The sequence below is a fragment of the Nicotiana attenuata genome, chromosome 11 (genome assembly GCF_001879085.1).
Source record: "Nicotiana attenuata strain UT chromosome 11, NIATTr2, whole genome shotgun sequence".
Classification (NCBI taxonomy): domain Eukaryota; kingdom Viridiplantae; phylum Streptophyta; class Magnoliopsida; order Solanales; family Solanaceae; genus Nicotiana; species Nicotiana attenuata.
In genome coordinates this window covers 56,749,183-56,760,307 of record NC_031999.1, presented here as the reverse complement: position 1 = coordinate 56,760,307, position 11,125 = coordinate 56,749,183, and the positions used below count along the sequence as shown (strand labels likewise).

At 35.4% G+C, this 11,125-nt stretch overlaps 1 long non-coding RNA gene across 1 annotated transcript; it reads left to right on the top strand.

Moving 5' to 3' along the window:
* Nucleotides 362-936, top strand: LOC109235084. Its single transcript, XR_002069315.1, has 2 exons — nt 362-653; nt 703-936. It is a non-coding gene; the product is annotated as an uncharacterized LOC109235084 (long non-coding RNA).

The following is an 11,125-nucleotide window of genomic DNA, read 5'->3' as shown; positions in this document are numbered from 1 at the left end:
AATCTGAAAATAAAAATAATAAGAAGAAGAAAAATTACCAAAAAAAGGAATGTTTACTGTTCATCCGATTGGTTTGTGACTAAAACAGAAATCGTATGCCTCGTTCATCACTGTTTCATTTAGAAACTTTGATTTCCTTGTTCTCGTTGTCGATTCTGGTTCTGAAATTTGTGATTTCTTCATTTTATGAGATTGAATTACTGATTTGAGCTCTGATTCGAAGATTTGAACCCAGAATTCACAATCATCTGAACCGAAAAAAGAAGAAGCTAGGTTGGTTTTGATTCTGAAAAAAAATTGGAGGTTCAAAATCGATTTGGTGTTCGAGATTTTTAGTTGAAAACACTGAAACAAAGTGAAATCTGAAGATTGAGCTCGATTTGAACTGATTTTCTAGGGTTTTGAGTTCGAAAATTGTCGAACGAGTTTTTTTTGAGGAAGAAGACCGACTTGGCATTCAGTTTTGGTGATTGTCCTTACAAATTAGCTACTGGGGTTTGATTATAGGGCTGTTATGAAGCTTGTACTTAGACTTCAGATGGTTTAGAGCCGATTTAAACGTGATTTGATTGGAAAATTTTTGGGCTGATTTTGTGGAGAAAAAGAACTGAATTCTTTGAATTTGCGGGTGATATCTTCAAATCGATTTCTGGGTGTGATTCTTATGCTTTTGGAAATCGATTTCCGGAAACATTTGAGCAGCTGATATTGAAGGTCGAAGCAGAAGAACACTAGTTTCAATTGAAGAACTTCGCGGACTGATTCGACTCAACTCGAGCAGCTGACAAATCGTCGCGACGAAACAGGTTTGATTCTTTGTGATTAGAACTGAGCTTCATCTCTGATTTCTGGGAATTTGAGTTGAATTATCTGAATTGAAACTGAAAATTTCATCTCTATAATTCTGGAATTTTATTATTGTTGCGCATTGGCTCAGTCTTGAGTTTGTTCGAATCTGTGCATGCGATTCTTCGTCGAACTGAATGGAGAATTCATTTGAAAGGACTGAAATTGTTAGTAGATTGTATTTGTAAAATAATTCTGGAAATATAAATGAGTATAAACAGAAATGAACATAAATAGAAATGACATAAAACCAATTCGAGCCCACTGAATTCACAGTGTTTCCTTAAGGAATTTAATCCCCTCCTAGTACCCAAGGTTATGGATTATTTCCTCCCAGGATAGAACGAATTACACACTGGTGTAGTGGTACTTCAAACCCCAGTGTTTCAGCGAACACAAAGTTCGGTAGCAAATCACACTTACTTTTTGCTTTGTTTGATGCTAAAAGTATGCAGAAGAAGGAGAAGAAACTCAGAAAAACGTAGTGAAATTCTGAGCAGAATAGTGTTGTATTTATAGCCAAAATTAGGCTGAAATCTGAAGAGGTGCAACTCTTCAGAATGGCTGTTTATGCAAAACGCCCATAGCATAAATGTCATTACATAAATGGCCATTTACTCAATAATAAAGAGGGAAAATAAAGAGGGAAAATTGAAGAGGGTAGTTACTTTTCTGTTACCAAAACAGAAAAACGGATTGGATTTAATATTAATATTTAATATTAATATTTTGTTATTAAAACAAATATTTTACTATTAACAAATAAATTTGGTCCAAAAAGTTAATCAATCAATCATTTGACCGAAGCCGAAGCCGAAGCCGAAGCCGAGCGACGACGACGACGGCGCGAGGCTTGCCTTCTTCTCAACTCTTTAAGAGCTAGAAGAAGAGCAATTGCTTATATACCCATAAAAAACCTCTTCCTCTTCCAATATGGGACAATGCCCATTTGCCAAGGGGGAACTTAAAATTTCACTCAAAAATTTTATTTCCCTCCATTTCCCATTCACCCTCTTTTAAGTATTTAATTTATTAATTAAACACATCCAAAATCCAACAGAGATTACTTCCTTGAGTTTGAACTGAAACTCTGTCTTCACATTCTTCTGATAATTGTTTATTGAGGTCGATATTAAGAGTGTTTGAGTTGATTGTGGGATTCAATTCTGATCCTTGTAGTACTATCATAGTTTCTGCTGCTAAGAACTGAGTTTGCTAGTGAAGCTTCATTTGGTTTCTGGACTTCTGAGACCCGAATTGAGACTGTGTGATCGAGTTTATTGCTCTTGTTGCTGGTAATTACGACTGAGTTTCTGATTCTCTAAGCTTGCATTTTCTGAGTGTTGAGCTACAATTTTCCTTGCTTCTGCTTGTGAGCTGAATTTGCAGTTGATAGTTCTTTGAGTGAATTTGTGGGCGCAAATCAAGGTTGCTGTCGAATTGTGAACTGATAATCGTCGACTTCCAATTGATATTCTTATTGAATGTGATTGAGCTGAAGTCTGTCGTAGTTGCTGCAAGTTTGAAAATTCATCTTTGTGTTACGATTTGAGATTGATTACTTGAATTGAGAACTGAAGATTTCTTCTTGTTAGTTGCTGTTAGAAGAGTCCTAATTTCAGATTATTTAGCTATAGCGTGCTGTCCAGTTTCTGCAATAATTCTGCAGTGTTTTAGCTTGCCTTCTGATAAATTTTGAGTAGCATTTTTAAGTGTTCTGCAAAACTGAGCCACAAAATTTCTGCACTGTTTGTTCCTCTGTTATCTGCTGAAAATCTGCAGAATTTTGGACTGTTGAACCTCATAAGTTGCACAGTTGAGCTGAAAACTTCTGCACCTTGTCTGCACTTCAGAGCTGCTGAAACTGCAAAATAGGACTGCTGCACCTTCTTTTGCATTGTTTGAGCTGATTTGGGGACTTCACTTAGTCAAATTGTTGAAGCAGTTGGCTGAGAAACATCAGGGAGTTGAGACTAATCTGGAAGGGATTCTGCAAAGTTCAAAGCTGATTGTCTGCACAGTTTCCGCTTCTTTGTCTGAAATTGCTGAACTTCTTTGCCTGGACTGGAACCCGAGTGCATTGAGGAACAATCAGTGTTTGCATAGCTGAGGATACAATAGTTTGTGAAGACTGGAAACTAAGTTGGATTGAATTGGTTTGCGAGCATGAACTGAAAGTACCGCACTAACAATTGAGGCTTCGATCGCAAGGTTGAATCTTTTACCGAATGGTGAAGAACACTGCCCAGAAGAACCCCAACAGCCTGCAGTTTTGCCAGCATTTGTGAATTTGTCCAGAGTTACAGATTTGGTCATTCTTTGCAAATCTGACCAGTGTTACAAGAATAGCCAGATTTTGCAAATATGTCCACATTTTGAAAAAGTGTCTAGTTTTGTAGTTTCATTCCTTCTCTTTCTTCTCAATTTTTAGTAAACATAATTCTAAACTAGTGTAAACTTGATATTAGTTCATATTAAGTTTATCTAGTTTCTTTGTGTGCTTTATTTTATTTCGTGCCATTTCTTTCGTGCTTTTCTCTTTATTTTCGTTGTGAATTGCTTGATTCAAGTCCGTTTGCTTTTTAATGTCCATCCTTGTGAATACACAACTTCCACTACACCCCGAAGACGGTTGGAACTTGTTGTGAAATATTGGGACTTAAGTTTGCTAGCAATTTTGACATTCACTACTGAGCGGAAAAAGGCAAAGAGTGAATAGGACTTTGAGCACGCAAAAGCCAATTGGTGCAAGGTGTGATACACGAGGATTTAGCGACATCAAGTGAGTTGGTGAGGACTTTACTACTAATTTGTTTGCTTGTTTTGTAGGTATCATGGAGTACGGACAAACATCTAGTCTTAATTGTGATCCAAGGAGAAGGTTACCAATTTTACCATATGGCAACACAACGAATGCAAGGTTGAATTCCATTGGAGGAATCTCACATGAGGCGACAAGGAAGGGAGCGTAGTATGACGCTTACTAATTCCTCTACTACACCCTCTCCTTCACAAGTGCGACAAATGCTTCAAAGGGAAAATTTGCAACACAACCAACCCAACCAAATACCACAAAACTTACCAAAGCGACCCACATTCACCAAAGGGACCTTATTTTCCTCCACCAAACTACCATCCACCTACCAACAACCAACACAAACCACCATTTAGACCTCAAGCACACATACCCATAATACCACCACCCCAAATGACCCAACCTAGACCACCAATGAATCTACCTCCCCAACGTATGCCTCAAGCACCACCAAGGACGAACAATCTCCCTCCTCCACCACCCATACCACCTCAAGAGCCTCGAATGATTAACAACCCACTTTTTCAACATGATCATGAGACCACCTTGAATGAGTTGGACAACATCCAACAAGTTTTCCATGATAAATATAGGGAGAATAAAGTGAACCAAAGGGAAAGAAGCCAAATGAGTTTGACAACATCCTTGAAAAATGCAAAGAGAAAAAGTAAGGATGAGAGACAAAAGATAGAGAGAAGCAAGAGAGAGAATAGTGACAACTCTAGAGTGGAAAAAGGAGAGAATGTGTGGAGTAAAGTGAATGAGTTGCCACAAGAAAAGAGTGAAGAGCTTGAAAAGAAAATGAGAGAAAAGAAAGGGGGAAAACAAAAAGAGAGCGAGGATTTTTCTTATTCTAATGCTAATAACCTTTCTTCTTTCTCTAGTTGTTTTGTATCTTGTGAAGGAATTTTCGGAGATGAGCCATCAAGTGAAGTTCAATCTACTTTAATGAACTTGGAAGAAGATCAAGCTAACTTTTCAAGAGAACTTTTGAAATTTAATGAAGAAGTTCAAAGTAAAGAGAATTTCACTTTAGAAGAGCTTCAAGGTAAAATAGCTTATCCTTCTACTCATGATACCTTAGTTGATTGTGGCGANAACTTCCACTCCACCCCGAAGACGGTTGGAACTTGTTGTGAAATATTGGGACTTAAGTTTGCTAGCAATTTTGACATTCACTACTGAGCGGAAAAAGGCAAAGAGTGAATAGGACTTTGAGCACGCAAAAGCCAATTGGTGCAAGGTGTGATACACGAGGGTTGAGCGACATCAAGTGAGTTGGTGAGGACTTTACTACTAATTTGTTTGCTCGTTTTGTAGGTATCTGTAATAACCGGAAAGTATTTTATATATACTTATAAATTGTGAGACTAAAAAAAAATAATTTTTATTTATAACTATTGGGTCAAATATTAAGTTAGTGGGAGAAGAAATATAATAATCTATACTATATTAAAAGCATGAAGGCTCTTAACGAAATGTCGTTCGCTTTTTTTACCCTTTAAAAATAGAGTTTATATTGAACAAAATTGTAATTTAAGTTACTTTCCTACTATTTAGAATTTTAAAATTAATTCCCATTAATATACGTGGCCTAATATTTAGGACCTTCCTTAAATTGAAATTTCTCTTCGTTAGGCATTATAATAAAACCTTTAAATATTAGATGTCATACCCAAAATAACTAAAGATTCTTTATTAGATGCGTATTTTCTTTTGTTATTTATGTTAACAAATGTAGGAATGTTTTCTTTTTTACCTTTTCTTATGTTAAGAAATTTTACGATAGTTTATTTTATTAAGAAAACAATTGACTAAACATAGAACTAAAAGTAAATTACAATACGTTCCTCTAATTCCATGCCATCGAAGTTACACTTTATTTATAAAAACAAGTGACTAAACATAGAATGAAAAGTAAGTACAATTCTTTGTTTAGTTAGTTAAATATCATTAACCTTCTTCATATTCAGAGATTTAAATTTTTATTTAATCTTTAGTTTATATCTTCATATCTCACATATATCACTTAATAATATTTATGCAATTTTAAGAAAATATAAACTATTATAAGGTACACGCGCGACGCGCGTAGCCTAAGACTAGTACTAATAATAATATAAATAAAGTAGTGGGCTCAAAGCCCACATCCGATGAACCACACGTTTAGGACATAAAAGTTTAAAATGGGGTAAACTTTGATTCCTTTATTCATTAGGAGATAACAAATTACAGTGAGAGTATCATAGGGCACTGTGACGGCAAAAAAGAAGGTATGAGTAGTAGGGATTGACTGCTCTTTATCTTGGATAGCTTCTCACTGAAATTTATTGGAGAAAAAGGCTATATAATCAGGTATTTTGATCAACCTTCGTACAATGATATACATGGTATTAAATTTACAGTGAAGTATTAGTTATGGTTTTTTTTAAAATAGACTAATAATTAGAGGACAAAAATTTCGCCATGATTGAGAATTGAAATAGTCAAGGTCCATGTCTTAACTATCTAGTGGGTGAACAAAAAGGCTATGTCAATTAAATTGAAATCTTACTTTACGTGTTTAGCTTAGTGAATGGAGTGGTAATTGTTACTCCATCTGTTCCAATTTATGTGAACCTGTTTGACTGAGCACGAAGTTTAAGAAAAAATGAAGACTTTTGCTTTTTGTGATTTTAAACAACTCAAAAAGGGGTCCACACTACTTGTGTGGTAATAAAAGCTTCTTACTAGGGTAGAATTGAGAATCTAAGTTAAATTGTTTCCAAATTTAGAAAGGGTTCATTCTTTTTGAAACGGACCAAAAAGAAAATAGGTTCACATAAACTGCAACGGAGGGAGTAATTGTTTATTCTAATCATTAGAGTAATTATGGGGAGGCAAAATAACTTGTTACTGTTGGAGTAATTAGTAGAACTATACATTATATATTAGACTTTGAAAGCACTGTTCCGCAACCTTTGCTCCGCTAAAGTGCTTCTTTAGACAATTAATTATATACAGATTTTTATTAATCGGACTGGAGGTCGACTTCGATTTTTATTTGTTCTGAAAATTGTGGAAGTTATTCACCTAGATTGAGGCTATTGAAAGCCGTTTGGTTGGTGTTCTAGACATTGCAGGGCTGGGGAATTTCCCGTTAGCCAGGTAAGTGAGACTTTAAGCTTTGGTACTTGTTTTTCTAAAACCCGTTTTGAAAATGTGTTTTCTCTGCCTGGTCCATGTGTTGGGACAAGCGTGCGCTTGGTAGAGTCGGTGGTCTTAGACTAGCCGCAAATATATTATTTTTATGAAAAATACAAATACAATTAATTTATAAGTTGTTTGATAGTGTGATACAGCTATGCGCCATGAGGTTGAGTTTTATAGTTTGATACGGCTGTGCGCCATGATATTGAGTTGGATACAGCTGTGTGCCATGATGTTGAGTTTGATACGGCTGTGCGCCATGAGGTTGAGTTTTATAGTTTGATACGGCTATGCGCCATGATATTGAGTTTGATACGGCTGTGTGCCATGATGTTGAGTTTGATACGGCTGTGCGCCATGATATTGAGTTTAATACGGCTGTGCGCCATGATGTTGAGTTTGATACGGTTGTGCGCCATGATATTGAGTTTGATACGGCTGTGCGCCATGATGTTGAGTTTGATACGGCTGTGCGCCATGATATTGAGTTTGATACGGCTGTGCGCCATGATGTTGAGTTTGATACAGCTGCGCGCCATGATGTTGGGGCATTGTGTATGCCTTTGTACATCACCCGAGCATTTGTGTATGCTCTGTTACATATTTGAGGCATTGTGGTGCCGTTGTGGACTCCTGGTGTGTTGGTAAATTTCTTTCACTGCAATTATGATAAGACCTTAGTGGGTATCTTTGTTGGTTAATTCTTATAACTCTGTTGATACACGTATATTGAGTTACTGTATAATTCGTGTTATAGTGTGTTTGTATTTTCTAACACTTGTTCCAGAGGTATTTAAAGTGGCGGGTCGAGGATCTTACTGGTTTATATTTACGTATAACTCACTCCTTACCTGCATCTCTATGCAGATACCGTTGCGGGAGATAGAGCTAGTGGCTGATGAGTTTGTTCGAGTGGATCCTATTGCTAAAGTGAGCCACCGCATTGTTCGTGGAGGCTTTCGTTTCAGACTTACTTAGTTCGTGTTAGTTATTTCCTTTTCTTTGGGGTTTGCATACCCGCCAATAAAACTTATATTACTCTGTTAGATGCTCCATGATTTTAGTGTGGGATTTGGGCTAGAGATTTATTATTTGAGTGATTGTTGGTTTTCTATCAATTGACTAAGGTATTGGACGACAATCATTACCTCTTTAGTTATTAATAATACTTTAGGCCTGCACTTTTTTCTCTCAGTGTTTGTGTAAGTGGTTAAACATTAGAGATAGGGGTTCGCCTGGCAGGTGGTGTTAGCTGGGTGTCAGTCACATCTAGGGGGTAGTTTGGGATGTGACAAAGTTGGTATCAGAGCCAGGTTGTAAGTCCAGGGTCATGGAGCAGTGTTTGGTAGAGTCTTGTTCATGGGTGTGTAGACGTTCATACTTATGACCTTGAGGCTACTAAACATTTAGGATGTTTTCCTTTCTTTCATTCCTTACTCGTGCTTTAAGTTATATCGAGTTTAAACTTGGGATGTCCCTTCTTCGCGGATGGCTAGCACATGCATATCCTCCTTTGCAGGGTGACATAGTTGAGTTGAGATTTTTTTTGAACAAAATATATAAGAATGAGAGTGGCCTTGAGTACATGTGCCTTTGTGTGCATTGGTTCTATTTTGAGAATCGTTTGGTTATAAATTTTGGGATAATACGATATATATTAAGTACCTAGTTAGTCAAATATTTGAACGTCAAAACTCTAAATGAATGGTAAAGTGATATAGGATATGATTTTTTCCTAAAAGCAAATTATTCAACATTCGAGTTTGTGGATACAATCGTCCATTATGAGTTTGGGAAGGAGAGAAGACGATTTGAGCGGTAATGTAAGGAGTGTAATAAATTATCCACGTCTAGTTTATTAGACTTGATGGTGAAATATATTTGAGGAAAATGGTTATATAGTTCTCAACCTAATGCCTCTTGAAGTGATTTGATAGTATTAGTGGTATCGTGATAATGGTGTTACATGTGTGACTGTGGCGTAAGAATGAATAATTCAAAAGCATTAAGTATAATTATGGTACTGGCACTACATGTGCAAAACTTGTTGATGGTGAGAGTTCGTGTAGGAATGCTAGCTTGTGAGAGCAAATAAGACTTAAGTATATGGTTATACGCCAATATAGTGAAAAGCTAAGTATGAAACTTAGCACATAGTGGCATTATACATGGTAGTGAAACTGACAGGCACTAGAATGAAATAGATGAGCATTAAATGAAGTTGAGTATAAAAAATAAAAATAAAAAGTGAGATGACATGACTATCTTTGAGAAAAGTAATCAGTTTGTACAATTTTATTATCATATGTTGTGTTCGATAAAAAAAAATTATATTTGAGGAGAAGAGCAACACGTTATGAGTTGTATATGAAAAAAAAATAGAGATTTGAGTACTTGGATATCATTTGGTTTTAACCTAAGTGGGGGAGTCTTACGTGGATATGGTTCAGAGATGTGATACACTTACAAACTTGTGATAATATAGCATGGTTGACTTGAGGTCATCTTGGGCTTGGATTAATCGACTTTGTGATTCCTTACACTTACTTGGCATCAAAGATTGTCGAATTTTCTATTTTGATTGAGCCTAGTATAGAGGATTCACTTGGTATGCCTCTAGGAAAAGCTACCTTGTCAATAAAGGGTCTAAACATGATAAGCAAGGTTATGTGTTTATTTAACTATAACTTGGGTACTGCAGTAGAATAATCGCCTATTGAATTAGTCTTTGTGATTAATGAATTTCCAAATATATTCCCAGAAAACTTATCGTGTGTACCGCTTATTAAGGAGATAGACTTGGATGCTAATATATTTTTAGAAACTTAGCACACTCTTGTTCTCTATTATAGAATGACTTTGTGAAGTCAAAGGGACCAAAAAAAAAAACTGCAAGGTTCCGGGATTAAGAGGTCACTATCATATGTTGGGAGTTGACTCTGAGACCAGTTGTAATAGGTAACATTTATCATTTTCTTAGCTTTAACTTAGTATCTTTCAGATTTGGCTTTGGACAAATTATAAACTTTGGATCCTTATTTTTTGTGGATCCTTATTTTTTGTTTATTAAATATATATATCTATCTATCTATATATATATATATATATATATATATATATATATATATATAACACACACACACACACACTGACACTTCACTATAATACTATAACGTTTATATAACTTGTTATAGTATATGTTAGTGTGTGTATATATATAACACANTATATATATATATATATATATATATATATATATATATATATAACCCACTAGGCACCCAACCTAGTGGTATATTAGCTTTTTTAAAAAAAAAAAAAAGAGGTCACTAGACCAAATATATCATTTTGAGGTGCTTAAGTTATATTTGTTGAGAAGAACAATGAATTTATTCATATGATTATCTATGATAGACAAATGAAGTAGAGTGCCATAAAAACAAGAACTTTTATCATACTCAGATGATTTATACCTCCACTTATAGGGTGTTACCTCATATTCTAAGATAAGACTTGTGAGAGGGACTTCATGGGTGAAAAATAGTATTTGATATTTTGAATACATATTCCTAAACCTGTTATGGTTAGTGATTGTGATGGGCCAGATAAACTAGGTATTCAAATTGTCCCTTAGTATTCTTTTTATTATGTTCATTAATGATACATGTGAATATTTTTGTAGTGAATAAGACCATGTGCAGTAATTGAGGAGGGTCCTATGGGCATTGAGATAATATTGATTAACACCAGGGTTATACTCGTAAATTTTAATTCCTATATTTTAATATTTTAGGCCTTGTGATGTCTATTAAAAGGGTGATAGATCGATGGTATTATGATTGTTGAGGTTAGACCAAATGTGATATCATAATTATCTTGGTTTGAGCAAGCAAAGTTTATCGGTTTGAGAGTATTGATGTTATTGGAGGGGTTAGTCATCAGCTCTTAGAGGCAGAACCTACTTGAAAGTGAATAACTATAGAGTACAATAGCTAAGGAGTTGAATGCGTATACAATCGTGGGGTTGACTTGAGGAGATTTGTATTCCAAAAGATGCAATGTTTATAAAATTTAGAAACTTCAATATCCATGAATATGGCATAAAATTGAAGAATGAGAGCTAACGATGGTAGGGGTGATACGAGATACCAAAAGTGTTATTCTTTAGTGTTTGAACTGCTCATTTGTTAAACACGAGTATTAGAGACTCCGGAACTTCCCGCAAACATGGTTGTCTTCGAGAGAAAGTGAAAATAGATCATTGTAGACTTTGTT